A 21,758-nucleotide genomic window follows, 5' to 3' on the forward strand; every position below is an offset into this window, starting at 1 on the left:
TACATTAAAATTTACCTTTAAAAAACTATAAGTACAATAAAGTTTAAGTACTTTCTTTTAATTTTGTGAAACTTTTTTTTTCGATTTATCAATAAAATTCAACTTTTATGAATTTGTACACCATAACGTTTATGTGGCTTAATTGTGTGAGCACAAGTGTATGTATTTTTATTTTTTGGGTAAAATTTATTTCTTTGGTGTATTATTAATTAAATTAAATTAAAAATTTCGCCGTTGTATGCAATATATTAATAAAAACCAAGTAAGGAAGGGATAAATTCGCGTGCACCCGAAAATTCTACACTCGTGCAACTTGAAGAAATCAATGTCAGGGAACTACCTAAAATGTACTCGTATACATTATACTATATACATATAATATAACTCATATACTGATCGATACATTTAGGCACATACTATTAATAGTCATAAACTCCAAAAATTTTCCTTGGGTTTCAATAAGGTACCTTACATAGAGTCACCAATCGTATGGAACAAAGTCAATATAATATTCATATAATATTTACCTGAGCAAATTTCGTTGTTCTATCTTTAGTAATTTATGTACATTAAACTTATTAGAGGGCCACGCCCACTTTTTCAAAATTTTTTGCTCACATGCGCCCCTTGGTATTGTGATCCTCTGTAGTAAATAACAGTTTCATATCTTAATTTAGTGCTTAGTTATTACAGGTTTAGGGTTAATGGCGTTTTGAGGGCGTGACAGTGGTCTAATTACACATCTATGAACTCGTAATTTTCTTTGTACTAAGGAACCTGCATACCAACTTTCATACAGATATCTACATTTTTACTCAAGTTACAGCTTGCACGAATGGACGGAAGGTCAGATAGACAGACAGTCACCGGATTTCAACTTTTAACGTCATCGGGATCATTTATAGTATGTATGTATATAACCTTATATCTACCTCGCTTAGTTTTAGGTGATACATACAACCGTTAAGTGAACAAAACTATTTACTCTGCAGCAACAGGTTGCAAGAGTATACAAAATAAATTAATTAATAAAATGGAGTGACTGCGAGCACGAAATCACATAAATCTAGAGATCGTGAATTTGTATAACATATTGAGTACAGTGTGTATACCAAAAGGATAATTATGAGAACTGAATTTTGTCCACTCAAGCAGACAGATGTTCACGCTATTGTTGTCAAACAGACAAAATAAGTCAGTGCATTTACCAAATGTAAATAGATTGTAATAAAAAAATACAGAAATTATACAATGATATATAAAATAAAGGTGTGATAACTATGTGATCAAATAAAATATGATTCTAATGTGGATTCGTATAGAAAAAAGGCATACATTTAGAAAAAGTGGGCAGATTGACCCATAAGAAAGTATTTATTCTGAAAGCAGCTTAAGTTACTTTAATAATATCTTAACTAAAATGCTGCCTTGCTGCCTAACTTAAGATCATTTAATACGATTTAGAATGCCTACACATACATATATGTAAGCTGTTGGCTGAAGATTGGCCAGTACTGTATATTTGTACCTCGCAAATACTCAATTCATCTTCTTTGATATTTACAATCTTCACTGACGTTAACGTTTTGACATTATCAATAAATAAAGCAGCGCAAATAAGCTTGGATGCATCGGTTATTACTCCTGTAATGATGCAATATCCATCCTGAAACCAGCATATGTAATATTTGTATAATGCAAGACTTTTAATTTTTAACGAAGTAAGAGTCGCCACCGAGTCCTTTTTTTCTAAACACAGAACTCGAATTTTTGTAAGAAGATACGTACATTTAACTTCAGTTATGCATTTATAATAAAATAAACTCTCAATAAATTTTTGAATGTGCGTTAATATTTGAACTAGATAAGATTGTGGCAAATCCACTTAATACAACATAATTAATATTCAACTGACTACTTTAAATATTCGGAAGGCACAGGCAATGAAATGAGACTTTAGTAGAAGTAGTAACACTCCAATTGAAAACACAACCGGTCGTGAGTTGTGCTATATTTATAAAACTATTATTTTACCACAGACAAATTTCATTAACTATTTTATTTAGATTTTCTAAGGCTATGTACTATGTAAGTGCCCTAATTAATAAGAGGAATATACACTCGTACAAAAGATATGATTCTTTGAAAGTGACATGTGAAAGGCTAACGCTCAAAAGAGCAGCGTCTATTCAAATATCATTCTCAATGGAGTGGGCTATCTGAAAGCGCCTGAAATATCTTTCTTCTTTTGTAAATATTAACCGAGTGAAGTTGTATCCATGTACAAATGTATATGTGATGTGAAACGTAGTGCGAGAATATTTAATATGAGTATTATGATTTTGAAATACATTTTAAATCAATGTGTTAAAATAACATCATGTTTACAATATTTGTTTTCGTTCTCAAAAAAACTTCAGACTTCAAAAAAATTTAAAATTTGCCATTTATAATATTAATCCAATATCTCCCTACATGTTTGGTTATTTAAGAAAAAGGTAATGAAAAGGCATAAGCGGTGCAAACAAATTGAGTTCGTTAGTACGTTAGTTTGTTAATCGCGTGCTAAAATAAATACTTTCATAGTGAACATCCTTGTGACATGTTTTCCAATTCTTTCATACATTTACAACACAAACCACAAATTACTGGTATTACTCAGCGTCTTCAAAGTCGAATTCAACACCGACTTTTTCTCTTAAAGAACGGCGCACACTCACAAAATGATGAGTTTCTGCAGCGGAGTAAATTCGAGCACACATCAGCATTTAAAGTAGAGATAAACAAGCGAAGAGAGACTTTTCGTATAAGAGAGATATTTAATATTGATGTTTGTAAGAGAAGTGAGTTAAGGTACCCTTATGAATTTAACAAGAAGGAAAGGCTAAGTTCGGCAGTAACCGAATATTTCATACTCTTGAATTTTGCGTCAACGCCGTTGAAATTCTTGGAGCTGGTAAAATTTTATATTAAAAAACTGTTTCGAAAGAATTAAACATCCATTAATCGTTAAAATCGTGAATAAAATACAATCAATTTTAGTCTTATGTACTTGGACTTAGTTTTATTGCCATATTTTAGTTCGCGACACCTAAAGTAGTATTAAAATCTTAATAATCTTCAAATTAGACACTTGTGATATGTAATACTAACTCGACCGGGGATGCAAATTTAATATATTGTAACCATAGGACCATAACATCGGATTTAAAAAAATTCTGGGTATGAGGCATAGGCCAAGGTCTAAACCAATTCCTTTCTAATTCAGCGCTAAACCTTATAATTTTTAAGAAACTTGTCTATTTAGTTTCATTCGAATAGCATACATTTTGGTCAACTTGAACTGTTCGAAGTCCGGTAGAAAAACGTTTCGGAGCAGAGAAAGGGACGGAAAGCCGATTGCAATAATTTGGACATTGCTCAGGTACATATACTTGGAAAGGTATATTTACAGATTTTTTTTAAATATACAACTCACAAACCCCTTATATAAATTATATATGGTTTGAGGGTAGTGTGGACCCAATTTTATCTATCTAATACCACGTATTATTAACATGCTACATACTAATAAAATATTCCCAGGGTTTCATTAAGATACCTAACCAATATGTAGTGAGGTCGGCCGGATGTTGGAAGATCCTGATGTCAGTTATATATAGGATAGTTCAAGTATTCGCATAGTTTTATCCATTTTAGGGACAAAGGTACACTGTTATGAGTAAAACACGCTCGCTCTTTTTTAATGAGATAACTCACATATACATATGTATGCTGTACAAATTCACCGGAAGTTTGAAAATCTTTATATTAGGTATATGGGAGCTAAGGGAAGAATTAACATGAATTAGCACATTTTTGAGACACACACAAAATATTATGAGGATATAATTATCTATGCATTTCAATTATATATCTCAAACTTTGACCGATATTTGCTATAAAACATAAACTATAAGCGTTTTTGGTCATAAAAGGCACATTTCAAAGGTTCGTTCTATGTTTTATATTAATTGCTTCTTGACTAGTGCACTGGAAGTGAAAAAACGGAATTTAATACTGTAGTTCGATTGCGTTAATTTTTGCGCTAAAACACACTAATGTCAGAAGGATGTCACGTACTGAATTTAGTTGAAATCGGTTGGCTGGGTCCCGAGATATGTGTTTTCACCTAAAAGTGATCGGTGACACGCCCATCGACGAATTTTTGTCCCGGCTACTGTAAAGCCCTCTGATACTATCTCGGGAGTAAGATGTAATAATACTAGCAACCATTAGTTGACAAACCTATCACACTCTGTAGCAACAGGATGCCAGAATATGAAAATAATTAAACAATGTGGTAACTACATACCCACAACTTACAATTGTGTCTCTATACGTTATGTAATTTTAAGAATTACTTTAATAGTTAATTTAATTTTATATCAGTGGTATGTAACTTTTTTTTTTAACAAAATGGTGATAAAACGCAAATTTGAGTATGATTCGCATATGAAGTCCAGCTTATTTTTGTAAAAGTCTTTACATCGACTAACAACTTCAAATGTGATGAAACAATATTATCGAATGCCCTAACATGCACCAATGTATATAATTTGAATATGAGCATTTTATAAAGTTCGAGGAGCCACAAGTAAGGGAGCCGATAGTGGTTTAGTCATTGTCTCCTGGTCGTTAGCCACGATTGCATTCGCTTTTATGCTGTCAATGCATTCGGCAAGCGAATCTTATTACGAAATGCTCATTTGCTCAATATTCGCTACACGTGTATCGTCGGACCAACTCCGCCATAAGCGTTCATAGGGTGGATACGGCGTATCAATATCGTTGAATCGTTGCTCTATACACATATACTTACACAGAGACCTCTGTGGACATACGCAATAAACGTAATTTCTTCTTCCAAAAACTACTTTTACTCTTGTTTCCTTTAACGTAGTTGATTCATACAACAAACCTACATCAGCACATCCAATTAAACATTCACTAATACATGCTTAATAATGGTACAATACGTGTGTGTGCGCGCTTATTTAAATATGTATATAAGTATGTATGCGAAGGAGTTGACTTCTTTGTATTTGCCCCACCTTGTGGCAACTTGATGACATTTCAAACGACTAACGAATTGAACAAAACAATACTCTGTGTTTATAATTTACAACAACAATGTGCAAAAGAGAAAGCAGAAAGCAGAAATAGCAATTCGTCCTATTGATAATTTACTCATATTCTCTGCTTATATTTACTTCTACTTCTGCTATTGCCATTTTGGTTTCCGTTGCCGTTGAGTAGTTAGTGGCACATTCAGTCTGTATTGTGTTTACACCCCTGCCTGACGTAGTACGTGGACTCGAACTTTTCAATGTGACTCGTGGCCGATATTTAACCAAATTCCTATCAAATAAATAAAAATAATAAATTTACAATAAATATATATACAAAATAAAATATCGCCGGGAAAATATAATGATACAATAAAAGTAAATATCTAAATATATTTCAGACCAGAGACGTCTGCATTTTAACTTCTTTTCGCCGAAAATTGTAAGGACGGTTTAGCTTAGCAAAATTTTACATTACTTATTTTGTGAATAAAATGACCACAGAGTATTCACATTGGATAATTCTGCTTTAATAATACGGTTTTTGGTGATTTGATATTCATCGATTATTCTGCGAAAGCTAAGGTAACTACATCGTCTCGTAGCAGCGGAGTTCAATCTCTTTCGTTCGCGAAATAACAAAAAGTGAACCTGAAAATGAAGTGAATAGAAAAAAGAAAATGTATCTATCTCGTGGGCGATGAATGAGTCCCGAAAACGTTTTTGTATTTTATTTTTCAGAAAAATGGCGTTAAAGTGACCCGCAATGTACTCGAAATGTGTAGGAGTTAAATAATATTATACATATATATGTATATAAAAGAGTGTTTGCATTTGTTTGCGTACCCATGTACTCAAATACTCAAGTTATTCATCGACTGACATGTTGTAGGAAGTAGCAAAAAATGTTTTGTGGAGTTTTCTTCGACCTTGCTCAAATGAAAGAAGTATCGACTTGAAAGGGTCGCCGCAAATATAGAAAAGGCAATACACACCTTAAAAGGAACTCCACGCTCTCTTGATAGTTGGCACCGACAATACAACAGTCCAAATGTAAACGATAACTGGCAAGAGACGGACGTAAAACGCTTTGAATGAATGGCAGACAATGTGGGGCTTGTACGCAGTCTGAATTAGCCAAATCTGAAGCATAGACAATTTTTTATGGAAGAAGGCATACACATTGTGTACATGATTTATGAGTTTTCATATAATATCCAGTTTTTATCATCTCATTGTGCTAAGCAGTTTGAGGAGAGTCATGTTGACTGATTAACTATAAATTATTGCATACCTCAATATTAGTTATATATGTACACATGTGCCTTTTTGTGTAGTGTGTCAAAGTGTGTTTGTATTCGAACATATGTAAATTTATGTGCGAACGAGCACACACCCAACATGACGTATACGCAATTTTTTCGTAATATTCATTCCGATACTGGTCACTGATAATATAGGCGCATGTACTTCAATATCAGCATAACTGATGTGATACTGTAATGAGTACATACAATTAAATTTATCCATAGTTTGTTATGTGTATGATATGTACACTAACATAGTAACTAAGTATATAAGTATGTATATATATGTTTCTGTCACCCCTCCTACTCCATATGCGCACTATGATGCTGGCACGACGAAATCACGATTGATGAGTTAAAATTTGAGATGTGCACTTTACATTTTGTTATTCGTATTACAAACACTTGATTTTATAACTGTGAATAGCAGGCCCTCAATTAATGTACTCTTGTGGCAATATCCTCTTTCCTATTGTCATGCATACTTATATAAATATTGCGATGTGAGTTTTTTTAATATAGTTATACTTTCACATCCCATTCTTGGCAATGAATGATAATTACACTATTAAAGAATATATGTATGTGCCGTCCGTATGTTTGTGAACCATCAATAAGACAAACATGTATTATTCTTCTCAGTAATCTACACCAATATATGAGAGTATGGATCAATGTAATGACACAAACGTGCGCACGTGCATTGTATGAGGTTAACTATTGATTTTCGTTCATATCCATTTAGTGTTCTTGTTTTTAGCTTTAAATGCAGCAAGTGAAGAGGGAACGTGGTATGGTTGTATAAATGATATTTTGCGTGTATGCCTACGTTATATGTATTTGTGTACTGTGCGTTGGAAGCGGGCATAAATGCCATAGATACCGCTAATCGGCAACTATTTTCCGATGGAAAAACGAAAAACGAAGAATTTCCCGGATAATGTTGCAATATTGCCAACAGTGATGACCGGTAGGACGCGGGAAGAGGTAGTGAAATAAGTGTCTTAAGCACGTCAAATGTGATACAATTTTAGTGTACATTTGGATTTCAAAACGATCCTGAGAATTTTTCATCCGTACTTCATTATTCAATAAAAAATTATTTGATTTAACTAATTTATGATCTAACAAATCTAGAAATATCTATCATATATGTACATATGTATGCATGTATATACTTCTAGTTTTCTACCCAAACTTTTCCAGTGAGTTTTTATACCTCTGCAAAAATCAACACTGCGCCAAATTTAATATATTATAATTAAATAAAAAATAAACGATAAACAAAATCTTAAGCATTTATTGCGCGGTTTGTGCCGAATATTTACATTATAGCTTAAACATTTCGCCCGCCAATAATCATAACAAACGTAACAAAAACCTCGACAACAACAATAATATAACCAACAATAATCAAATATTAATAAAATAACGTGGCCAATTATATTTAAATATGTTAAAGCTGTGAAAAAGACACTGTTAAACAAAAACGGATTTCGTCAAAATCCATGTTTCCAGGTAAACACCATAAGATATACATAAATTTATTTTATGCAAAATTTAATTGTTTAATAATTATTTAAAATCTTTCTCACACTAACTACAGATGAGTCATAACTCAAAAATTTTCAAATTATCATGTTATTGAAAACAAAATAATAATTTTGATTCTAAATTATCCTAGTTAAAAGTTAAAACTTAAGAATTTAACTAACTTTCATAATTGTTTTATAAGTATAATGTAGTACTTATCTCATAAACTGCATCATAATTTATTACAAGCCACTTAAAATTAAAATKAGAAATTAGGAAAACTTAAAATAATATAGCTTGAATTTGAGTCTTTAAGTATTTTGTGAGTTTATTGTAAAAAAGTTTGACAAACCGCCTTATGACACGCTTTTACCATCTTATAAGCAATTGTGTATTTTTGTAACACTTTTTGTTATGTTCTTAAGAATAATTTCACTGGGTGTTAATTGAGCACCATTCAAACCACGACAATTTCCACATTTTATCATAATAAACACTCAAGAACTATACGTATTAGGCCAGCAGCGGAAATGCCGAATTTCCTTAATATTTCCGGAGTTGCCATGTTTGACTTTTCAGTGATTCAATTTAGCTTTTTTTCTGTAACTATAAACATGCATTTATACTCATTCTAATAGCCCTGACAGACAAGCAAAATTAATACGCATTAAGTAACGCTAATGCGCATTGAAATTTTATGGTGACATACGACAGACTTGTGCATTTAGACAGCTGATTGTGAAATTTGTTTATTGATTAAAAAAAAGTGAAATAAAAATGAATAAGAGAAATTATTAATAGAAATTTTGGTAATTTTGGAAAATCAATATAAATTTAACAAAAAATTCAATTGTTATTAACTACGTTCAAAGATAATAGAGTAAAATTAAAAGCAATAATTGATTGTAATGCGAAAAAAGTTAAGAATATTGGAAAAATGGATAGCAAACTGTGCGTTGTTTATTTTCTGTCATCTAAAAATATTAAAATTTGTTTTTGTTAACATACTTGCACATAATTTAATTAGCCATATTAAACTGCTTACCTTTGATGCTGTGAACGCAAAGGAGGCGGTAGACTCTAATTTGGTAAGTTCAGCTAAATGCACGAAATTCTTGTGCATTACAAATTTGCATTGAGAGGAAAGCCTGATTTAGAAACTTCAAAAAATCTTTTTTTTTGCATAAATCTCTTTAAAAAATAATCTAAGAATATGTCCCCAAAGTTTTAGATGTGAATTTGAAATATTTTCGAAGCTAGAAGGAAAGTAGTGATCGAGCATCTAGCAGATATATGAGCGATTGGGCAGAAAGCGAAGACTTTGACGCGCGATTACTCGGTTTTTCATTTTTAAGATTTTTTTTAATTGGCAGGCAGGATAGGAAAAAAAACTAAACGTTGTATGGATTTGGGGCAAAGTTTATTAGATTTGGCATTAAATTATTTTCTATTTAAACTAAAAAAAACTAAGAAAAGTCAAGTTTGAACATATTTTTAAACAACATAAAGTAAAATTTTTTTGGTCAAAAACCATTTTTTTTTAATTTCTAAAAAATATGTAGTATTTTACACTTGTTTTTAGAATTTTTTTAGTTTAACTAGAAGATAAATTATTAAAAAAATATGAATCTTTTTGAATTTTTTGTTTCCGATAGAAATTGCGACCTGCATCCTGCCCACCGTCCGACAAATGCATATTCGAGATGCATCGGGCAATTGCTTTCCAAAGGAAGAATATCAAAGATTTGCGAATGATGTTTAAATATATCACTATAAACCCTAGAAATTTTGCTTCAATCATTTATTTCTTTCCTTCCTAAAAAATCCTCAAAAAATCGATTTGTTGAAGGCTCTAAACCAGGCTCCCCACTTAACATTTGTCAAATACGCAAGTAAATGTAAATTAAGCCCGCTAATGCAAATTAGCGCTATCGTCTGTCAGGGCTATAAGGCGTATAATTATAGGTATACTTTAAGTAGTAAGTTCAGATGTAACAGAACATTTTATACTATCGCAATCTGCAAGGATTAAACCCGGCGTAATACTTTCAGATGTTGATAAAACTTTAATATGTTATAATATATTGCATAAGCATCCAACATTCATTAATCGACCAAAGCCTGAAAGGGTTACAACTATATTTGGTACCTTATTAACTTATATTCTAGGTCATAGACTGACTTAGTTTTATTACTATTTTTGAATTTGCGACCACGATATTTATTTTTATTTACACCAAGATCTACATTTAATTAAAATATCACTTACTGACCGAAACGGTTTTAAGTATGGTGAAAGACTAGGGATAGTATCGACAAGATTTTTTCTATTCTGACATTACAACTTATTACCATAAAAACGTGATGTGTGTGTTTCATGTATATAACTATAAGGTATAAATCAAACTGGAATACGCAGATCCTAACACCCTAGTGTTCTAGTGGAGAATAATTCACTTTTTTTCTATTTTAAGCACAAGGAAACACTATTATTAGAAAGAAACGCCCTCTGGAATTCATTAAGATAACCCACAAATTTACAGCTACTTTAGTCATAAGTATGTTCGAAAATCTTTATATGTCGGAGGAAGGTTAGTCTTGACTTGATTTTACATATTTTCAACACGAAGAAAAAGATTTTTTTATTGAGTTATCGCATTTTTAGTAGTTTTCAACATAACCGTTATATGGGGATTTTTACACCCTCCGGAGGGTGAGAGTTTGGTATCTTATTATGCAGGTTAGTTTTGCTAATTTATGGACTTTTGATTAATGACATTTTTTACCACGAGAAACCTTTGTACCACTTTTTACTCAAGTTATGTTACAGCTTTCACCTACAGACGAATATATACAAAAGTTACATAATCCGTAGCAACACAGCTAGAAAATCATCAATTTTTTTCCGTTCTGTATCGAGTTTTGATACAGCAATGCGGGTACAGCTCTTGTCGCGAGATAATGTTCTGATGTGTAATGAAAATTCTTCTAATGATATTCAAATATTCAACACTCATTTTTACGACAATATACTATACATACATATATTAAAGAACTTTAATTTAGTTTGGACCTTTAGGAGTCTTTGGAAAAACGAGTATATGCATAGTATATACGTACACAAAGCTTTTAATTTTTTTGTATTCTTGAGAGAGTTGTATCTACAAATTATTTTTGTTACAAAAACTTCAAGAGTAAACTTCACTAACTGTCACGAAATATGATATCTTATAAAGATTATATTATATTTATTATATTCAAGTTTGGAATTCCAGCTTAAATTTTTTATTGAATAAAATAGAGAGAAAATCATTTACAAACAGAATAAACCCCTTTGCAAATATTGGATTTTTAGACTAATATAACCTTGTATTAGATACATAGATAATTACTTACGTAATCAAATTTGTTATCACAGTTATAAATATACCTCCTTCTAAACTTTTTGCGGCACATTTCTCATTTTTGAATATTTCATAAAAAGGCAGAAAGAACCACCTTGAGTTAGAGTGTTGCTTGTCGCGGCCCAAGTCAACAAAGCTACTCCAGACATTTTGACATGTCACGCTATTATTAAAATAGGTAGTTGTGAGCGCTGCAATGCTGGTCATGTTTTTCGCATAACCAACCTTACAACATTTTATAATTAAATAAAGATCAGTGTGATTAAGGAGGTTTTTATGCATACTCGAAGCACCCCAAACTGCTTTTCCTAATAGCACGCAAAGCCGCGAATTTATATATGTACGCATTCGGTTACTTAGCTGTAATATACATATACTATATATTTCTACTCGTTCGAAATAGGTTCATATAAACACAGGCACATCATCAACAAACTTTTAAGTTTACCACAATATGATTTGTTTAAACTCGAAAATATACACATTTATAATAGTAGTATTGTATTGAGATAGATTAAAAATTATATATAAACGATCAGGATTACGAGATGAGTTGCATTCCGGATAACTGTCAGGTGATAACTTGAATAAATACTTATATAAATATCGCGACGAAATTGGCACTCAAGGAACGTTGGTATGACAGATGGGCAAAACAGAGCCATTGTCATACCCACAAACTGTCGTCAAGCAGAATACTATAAATTCTTGTAACTAAATAACAAATAAAAAAAGATAAAAAACTTAAATTTGGTGCATCAAAGTATGGAGAAGTATCTGTGGTTAAAAATTTTTAATAAGTGGTCTCTAATTCGTTTTATATGTATCTATGTTAAGCTGTTCACGAATTGCTTTTTCTTTGTCTAAAAACTTACTTGTAAAAGAAACAACAAAATTATTGAGCTGAATTCGTAAACGCTACCAAGTTTTGTAGTATAACTTTTTTGATTAACACAGTAAATCATAATAAATTTTTTGGATTACCACATATTATTAACAGAAGATGATCTCCTAATTTCATTAAGGTACTTCATAGGTCACCATCAATATACAAGGGGCGTTCCAAAGTAAACAAGAATCTAGCGCCCCCTGGTGGCGCCATCTGTATGTCGATTGATACGTTAGAATCTGCTATCTTTATCGATTGTCCAGTAAGACATTTCATCATTTGGAAGTGAAGTTTAAGTGTCAGTATATTTGTGTTATCGGTGCGAAAATTAGCTTCGAACATAGAGCCAACATTAAATTTTGTTTTAAAATTGGTAAAACTTTTACCGAAACATTTCAATTGATGAAACAAGTTTATGGCAATTTTAACTATTAACCACTCCGTGAATTCACCTGATATGGCACCGTGCGACTTCTTCTTTTCGGAAAAATGCATTTGCTTATTAAAGTAGAGGTCATTCAAAAGGCTTGTACTGGCATACTGGCGACCATACCTGCCAACGAGGTAAAACACTCGTTCGACATGCTTTTGGACCGTGCAAAAAGCTGTATTGAAGTAGAAGGAGACTATTTTGTAAATTGATTTTGCCGAAGAAACCATTTGATCTGTTTTTTTTTCAAAGTCCTGTTTACTGCATCCTTGCACCTTGTATGTATATGGAGTATAGCCAATCGTATATTTGAAAAACCTGATATTTGTTATATGGTGACTAGGGAAATTTTCTTCCCATTTTATCCATTATATTCACAAAGAAAAACACACCCTATCAAATTCATTAGTAGTCCGATTCCATTCATTCACACGCTATAACATAGGAATGTCTAATAGTGCCTCCACTTTTTTAGGCTCAAATGATCTTTCAATATGATTTTTACTGATCGTTTCGATGTTTCAATGATGCCAGTAAGATCTCTGACTGCTAGTTCGTCGTCAACGAGTTCTCTAACCTGTTTAAATAAGTTCTACCAATCAAGAACACTTGCTCGTGATAAACAATTATCATCGAAGCCCTTTTCCAAAATTCTAAACGTTTCGGCATCAGAAATTTGACTCCCCACACATAATTTAATTTTTCTTTATTGAATAATTTCACTCATCTTAAAAATCGATAGTAGACTTTATTATACTTCAGAAAGACAGCTTATATTAAACCTAACGATTATTTTGATGGCACAGATGAACCTTTTATATCTCAATATTATTAGAAAAAATTTTTCTAGTATAAAGTTAATTAAAGAGCCATGAAAATAGCTCTATCCTAAGATTACACTGCTCTACAAAAAAAGAAAAAATTATTGAGATATCTAAGCAAACTTTGATGATGATTTTATGGCAACATATTGCTACAGAGTATAATACAAGTTTTGGTCAGCTAACGTTTGTAAGAGACACCTGTGGACAAAAAAATTTTGAAACAAGAAGGAAGACCTAAGTTCGCTTGCAACCGCTCATTTTATAATCTTGTTACTTGCCCGAATTAAATCTAAGGTAATACCTTAAGATGTAAATCGTTAACCAGGAGATCGGAATCTATACATAATATGTATAGATATATATTATACTCAATATAACTCATACACTGGCCGACAATTTCGGCATAAAATTTGTTAGAAAAACGAAAGTCATTAAATGTAGTATATGGGAGTTGTGTTAGTACCTCACATATAATACCCAATTATATGGAGCAAAGTCAGCCCGATATTCGAAAATCCTGGTAATGGTTATAAGGGGGCCAGGTCAAGTTTTTGCTCAAATTTATCCATTTTTGTTACAAAGATACACTATCATGATTAAAAGACGCTCTCTCCTTTTTATTGAGATAACTCAAATATTGGCTGATATATCCAGCATAAAGTCACTTGGAAGTTCGAAAATCTTTATATTAGGTATATGGGGGCTCAGCGAAGTATTGGCCCGATTCGATCAGTTTTTAGTATACAAACATACCATTGTTAGAGAAGAAGTAAAACAGTCAACGCAATTACCAAGTGGCGCTTCAAATTAAACGACTCTAAATCAAGTCACGTGGTATTCTCATACCACATCATAACAGAGCTAAGTACCTAGGTGTCACCTTAGATGCTAAGCTACGCTGGGAAGAGCATGCTAAAAAAGGAGCGAGCTGATATGAAATTTGCTAAACTTTACCACGTATTTGGCAAGAAATCCACTCTATCAATTTCACCCAAATTGTTTGTAGCCCAATTATGGGGTTGCTCAAGTCAAAGCTGTATTGCCAGCATTCAGCGCTTTCAAAGTAAGATACTAAGGACTTTAATCAATGCTCCTTGGTACGTTAGATCTGCTGACCTGCACCGTGATCTACATGAAATCTCCAAAACTCACATTAATGAGGATGCATCCAGTCTCACCGAAACTGCTGGGCGAGAAATCCGGTTGAAACGCAAGAAGCCTTCGGACCTAGTAAGACAACAGTAGCAGCAAATGTATTACACTAGAATTGCTGTTATTATTTTTTTATTTTAATAATTGTAAAATAATAAAATAGACACACACACACATAGATACTGGGGTTCACATATTCGGTACCTAGGCGCTTCAACAGTTTTTATTGGATGTTTGACTTATAGTCAAACTCTTTTATTTGCATAATCAAACGTTAAAACTTATATAAGATTCTTTAGATCTTTACCACTGGTGGGGGGAAAACAAAGACCTTATTCAAGCCGAGTAATATTTCATTCTAATTTTATTTTTAAATTTGTAAACCTTATATACTATTTTAGAAGTCTTCCTTATCTAATTAAATATATGTGTATGTACGGCACACCACATGGGGTTGTTTCCAACTATACAATGCAGTACATGTGTGTGTGTGTTATCATGTAATTTATGTTGCATGGTTTGGGTTGTTTTCAATTGCATATGTACATTTGTAATCAATTGCCCAATCCTAAGTAAATATCTCTACATCTTATAAAATAAAGCCTTAAAATGTGTATGTTACCTCACAGCTCAGCTAAATCTTAACCGATTTTATTCCGGTTTTTTGCAAAACATACCTTGAGCCCTCCTCTCCAACGTAGGATACCTTAAAAAATATTTTGCCTTATAAAGGCGCGACAATAAGCAAAAAAACCTCAAAAATAGACTAATTTTATCTTCNTGAACTAAAGAACAGTCTAAAGATTTAAGTTTATTTTTTATTTTATTAATATTTTTTTTATTTTGCATATTTTGACGGGCGTGGCGAAGCCTCGCGCAACCATTGCCAGCTAGTGTTTATTATATTTCTTGAGTGCATGCATATAAATCATACGTGCCTCATATATGTATGTGTGTTGCATACAAATGCATGTATATTTATATGTTTATTTATGTACGTTTTGTACTGCAATAGTACAATAGTAAGATTTTTCTTATTTAACATTTGTGAAATATATAAGAAATATAATGTTGTTGTCCGTCCTGTGGTATCAACGAACATGTTCAATTTTGAACATTGGATTTAATAAACTTTTGATTATAAGGTGGCATACACCTAAGATATTATATGTTCAAAGTTTTATCTCATTATATTAATTGCTTCTTGATTTGTGTATTGGAAACTGAACGAATCAAGTGGAATTTAAAATTTAGTTATATGGGAAATAGTCTTGGTTGCTCTCTGATTTCGTCCATTTTCAAGCTGTGACATAAGAATGTAAAAAGAATGCCATGTACCAAATTTCCAAATCGGTTATTCGGGTTCCGAGATATGGTATTTCTCCAAAAAGTGGGGGGCGCCTCGCTCGTTGTCTAATTTTCACACCGCTTCCCACAAAGCTCTCTCATATCATCTCTGTTTAATGTGTTTGTAATCAGCGATTTTTGTGTTTGTGGTTTAGTTGGTTTAGGCGATATGAACATTAAACATATTTGTAATAGTCTAATGACTATGATATTTGTAATAGAGAAAAAATTACTGTAGACCAGTCTTATTTTTTCCATATATATTTATGCAAAAAATATTATTAAAATTGAAACGATCATCTATTTGCTATTTCTTGATGATGATGGACGTTCAAGAGTATTATAGTTTTGTTCACCTATCGGTGGCTAACCCCAAAAACTATTTGATATAAATATATATGTAAAGGATTAGGCTGACGGGAACTTGAATTCCAAGTAACTGTCTGTTCGTCTGTACGTCTTGTCGACTGTCCATCAAGCTGTAAGTTCATTAGAAATTAAGATATCCTGATGAAATTGGTTCCTTGGCGATGTTGTATTTTTCGAAAAAAAAAGTACATTTCGAAATTTAATCGAAAATCCATACATAATTCGGTGCAGTCAATTGTAGTAAGTCTTGTGGTTCGAAAAATTTTTTTATTTCTAAGCTTGAGTGAAACCAAACGACCTAGGGTCCACATATTCAGTACCTAGGGGTTTGAACACTTTTTGTTGGGCTAAAGGCTAAGTTTTATTCTGTTATATTCATTCTTGATTTGTATACTGGAAAGCAAATAATCAGATTTAATTTAAAATTGTGTTTTACGGAAGTAGGCGTCTCTCATACCATCTCGGTGATAAAATTTAATGTCTCTTGTTTTTAATTGTTGCGCTTTTAGTAGTTTTTAACAAGCAAACAGCTTTAGTTGTTTAGCAGATATGGAAATAAATCTTATGAGATCGGGGCTACGCCTACAGGTAGGGGCGATCTCCTGTGCCAAATTGGAGTTTCATATCTTAATTAAGTGATTAGTTATGAAACTTTACACGTTTTCGATTAATGGTGTTTTGTTGGCGTGGCAGTGGTCCGCTTACGTCCATCCACAAACTTGTAACTTGTGTTTTTACTAAAGAATGCGCGTACGATGTTTAATTAAGAAATCTCAGTCTTTACTCACGTTACAGAATGTATGGACGGACATACACACAGTCACCTAGATTTCTACTTTTCGTCACCCTAATCATATACATATGTATATATGTAACCCTTTATCTTGATTAGTTTTAGGTGATACTTATCACCGTTACGTGTTCAAAACTGTTACACTCTGTTGACAAATATTGCAGAAGTACAAAAATGCAAAAAGTTCTTCAGTGTGAGCGGTAACTGTATTAAGCTTTCAATGTTTTAAATTTTTAAGTAATGGACAACTTTATACAAATATAATATCCCGTCTTTTATACCCTGAACAGGGTATATTAAGTTTGTTACGAAGTTTGTAACACCCAAAGGAAGCCTCGGAGACCCTATAAGTATATATATAAAAGATCAGTATGTTGAGTTGAGTCGATTTAGCTATTTACGTCTGTCTGTCCGTCTGTCTGTCTGTATATATACGAATTATTTCTTCAGTTTTTTAGATATCGTAGTTTGAAATTTTGCAAACATCATTTTCTCTTCAAGAAGCTGTTCATTTGTCGGAACTGCCGATATCGGACCACTATAAATATAGCTATCATACAAGCTGAACGATCGGAATCAAGTTCTTGTATGGAAAACTTTCACATTTGACAATGTATGTATTTTCACAAAAGTTGGCACAGGTTATTTTCTAAGATAATAATGTAATCTCCGTAGAAACAATACAAACTGAACGACGGGAAGTAGAGCTGCAATGGAAAACTCTTGCATTTGACAAGATATATTCATGAATTTTGGTATAGATTATTTTCTAAGGTAACAATGTAATCTCCGAAGATATTGTTCAGATCGGTTAACTATAGCATATAGCTGCTTACAAGCTGAACGATTGGAATCAAATGCTTGCATGGGAAACTTCCTCATTTGACGGTATATCTTTACGAAAATTGGTATGAGTTTTTGTTCAAAGAAATATTTTAATATGGAAGAAATTGTTCACATCGTCTTACCTTAGCATATATCTGCCATATAAACAGAACGATCGGAACCAAGGGCTTGTAAGGAAAACTTTCGCATTTGACGTGGTATCTTCACGAAATGTGATATGGATTACAGCTTAAGGTAATCATTTAATCTCCTAAAAAATTGTTCAGATCGGATTACTATAGCATATAGCTTCCATACAAACTGGACAAAAGAAACTTCGGCAGCAACTTTTCACAAGCCTCTTTTGAGTTTAACTTTACACAAACAAGGGCATTCGCCATGGACAGGAACAGGTGATAATGACTTGGCGCTATGTCCGGGCTATATGGTGTATGATGTAATAAAACCTCTCATTCGAGCTTCCGTAGCTTCTGACGAGTCTTCAACGAAGTGTGTGGTCTGGCGTTGCCCTGGTGGAACACTACATGCTTCCTGTTGGCCAATTCTGGACGCTTCTGGTCTACCGCCTGCTTCAATGACCATTTTGGCTTGATATTGTCTTATGTGATCCATTTTTCGTTGCCAGTCACCATTCGCTTCAAAAATGGGTCGAGTTTGTTCCGTTCCAGCAGCATATCGCACTCGTTGATTTGGTCCAGAAGGTTATTTTGCGTCCAATCATGCGACACCCAAACATCAAGCTTTTTTGTGTATTCATTAATCTCACGAAACGATTCTCTAGCGGATTTGCCTTTAACGAAGAAAAACTTTTCGGCGTTATTGAACTCCATGTTTAGACGTCTATAACTGTTGAACGCAATATCCAAACTAATCATGTATAGCGTCGTTTTGTGGGTTATGTCAAGACCTTTCAAAGATGTATAGTATTGCCAAATACGAGCTCTGTAGCGATTTATACATAGCCGCGATTCAAAAGACAAAAAGGCGGACGGCAAATATTATAAAATTTAAAATAATATTAATTTTTATTAAGAGTTTCTAGCCTTAGATTGCGTGATAGTGCAAAATTTATAAATTTGTGAAACCATTTATAAATACAATACTTTGATAGATAATTCTGAAGCACGCGATCAAGAAATTGAATTTATTTTCTCAAAAACACTTATACATTGTTGTTTAGATAATTAATATTCCACATCAAATTGTGCTGTTCTGTTACATATTATATTTGCTTTTATTAAACATTACGTAGTTGCTACAGGTCTTTATAAAGAATATCCTCAAAATTGATACTACAATAATTCTATTCTCAAAATATAAAATAAATTCAGTGCTGAAATTAAATAAAGATCGTTAGTACTCTATACCATTGTGAAAAGTTTTAATTTTATTCACTGTTACTCTATAATTGAATTCTTGTTATATTACCAGTGTTCTGCTAATCTTTGAAACTTTCCCGTAAAATTTAGTTTGATAAATATATTACCAAGTTTAGCTATGTCATGCTAGTGCTTTGAAAATCTAACTTCCAAACAGTTTAGAGAGAAATGAACTTTTATCTCGGAAATTGAAAATGGAGCTTATTTATACGATTCACATAGAACTTAAGGTGGATAATATATTTATACTTTTCCAATCTTACATACTCATACTCATACTCATCCGAACGCAATATAGAAGTATTACCATTTTCAGAAAATTGCTGAATACTATGCCCTATTATCATATATGTTGTCTTATATTTTCTCTATATCGACATCACTAATAGCCAATAATGTGGTTCATATTATTATTAGTATTACTTAAATAATTATACGTAGGTTGCCTTTTATATGTATTTCAGGATTAGAGAACCCATACAAATTTTAATCATTGCTTTATTGTTTTCCAAAATATTCTCCTTTAAGTTCAATATACTATACTTTTGCATGAGTTTGAACAAATTGTCGAGGCACTTTTGCCACTCTAATTCCTCCAAAACATGCTCTTAATTTTTTTCGAACTGGAATAAAAAGAACAATTTCGGTCTTAAGTCAGGACTAAAAGGTGAATGACTCATCAAGTTGATGGTTTGAATGCTCAAAGTCGCCATTATTTCAGTCGACGCATTATCATGGTAAAGAGTGATCCGTCTTCGGCGGTAGGTTTTCCTAATTTCTTGAAAGTCAACTGGCAAAAAAATTATTATGTCCCTCTCAATATTTACTGTTTTGCGTTGTTCTTTGTGGTGGTATGGTTACGATATGTCCAGACATTCCATTTGCTTGGAAGCGCTTCGTGCGCGAACAACTTTTGTTGGATTCTGCGATGCACCTTCTGACCACCATCAATAAACACTGGCTCGAGATGGCTAAAAATTTAATTAATATAATCTATGCGCTCTTGATGAGTTAATCAACGTCGATGATTGTTAAAAATAATCGTGCGAAAATGTTTACGATTTAATTCCATTTTTTGGCCGAGATGAATATTTTAAGTTAATATAAATAACTGTCGTATGTCAAAACGTTCTGACTATGTATAACATCAAAAATGTCAAACTTGACGATAAAGTTGTCAGTTGCCAGACTGCAACACTAGGGTTGTTAAATTCCGAAAGCTTGAAAACAATCGCATGTGTAAATTTTTTAGTTTCACCAATATCAATAGATTAATTTCATAAGTAAGGAAGCCCTCAGTTCGGGTTTGTACTGTCGCAATTTCCAAGCATCGGAGAAATAACTTCGGCAATCATTATTTAACGAAAGCCTGTGAGTAATGCAATAATTTTTCATATATTATTAATTTATATTATAATTTCATTACTAAGAAGAAGATTAAGAAAGTATGTGCTGTGAGTGAGAAATCATTACATCGGGTTGTGGTGAATTTGGTCCGGATGGATTGCACTTATTTTTGACATTATTCAAGTATACTAGGAAACGGGTTTCCATGCAATTTTATGAATATAATTCGCACACTGACCGGCAGACCGGTATAAAGCCTGCTAGAAGAACAAATATCCTTTACATGTAGCATGTGGGGGTTTCACACACTATTGATATTAAACTATAATATATCCAATATTATACGTTCATTGAACTTTGCTAAGATATCTTACATATTGATCGATAATTACATAAAAAGCCCTGCGGAAGTGTTAATTTATATTAAGTATAGCCTCATTAGCGACATACTATTACCAGAAAACGGTGTTCGCAGACTTCCATTAAAATCCCTCATATTGACAAGTGTCTAACCGATGCCTAATACTGCCGATGGCGATACTGATTAATCGCTCAGTTGACAAAGAATCGGCCGATATTGATGCAAATTAAAAAAAAATATTATTAGTTATCTTTTCATAAATAAATATTTACCAAAAAAACTATGCATTACAATAGTTTGCTCTAAAATATGTTTCTTATTTATTATAAAACTAATAATATTTTCAAAAATATCTTAGAAGATTCCGACCGTTCAGTTTCGACAAATGAGCAGCTTCTTGAAGAGAAAATGACGTTTACAACATTTCAAAACGATATCCTAAAAACTGAAGGACTACTTATATCGAGCCTTTACCGCCATTTTAGCGTAAGCGACAAAAACCAAACTTTACAGGAGAAGGTTTTTTTAAAATACTTTTAACCATTAATGTGGTAGTAATTTAAAATTTCTCATACATTAATGCTTTTCAGACATTTACATATATAATTGAAAAAAATAAAATAAAATTAATAAGTATTTATGCTATTTATGGCGCTTACATTTTTTTTT

General features: G+C 32.4%; 1 protein-coding gene across 4 annotated transcripts in view; it reads left to right on the top strand.

Moving 5' to 3' along the window:
• Positions 1-21,758, top strand: part of LOC108968923 (small conductance calcium-activated potassium channel protein) — a 155,665-nt gene that overhangs the window by 60,386 nt on the left and 73,521 nt on the right. The window contains exon 1 of one of the 4 annotated variants that reach the window (XM_018933283.1): positions 7,858-7,933. The exons of the other annotated variants lie outside the window; for them this stretch is intronic. The gene's annotated coding sequence lies outside the window, so the exon portion shown is untranslated. Of the gene's footprint in view, positions 1-7,857; positions 7,934-21,758 lie in introns of those variants that run through there. 4 annotated transcript variants of the gene reach the window in all.

This window comes from Bactrocera latifrons, unplaced genomic scaffold, assembly GCF_001853355.1.
Source record: "Bactrocera latifrons isolate USDA-ARS-PBARC rearing strain unplaced genomic scaffold, ASM185335v1 scaffold_233, whole genome shotgun sequence".
Taxonomy (NCBI): domain Eukaryota; kingdom Metazoa; phylum Arthropoda; class Insecta; order Diptera; family Tephritidae; genus Bactrocera; species Bactrocera latifrons.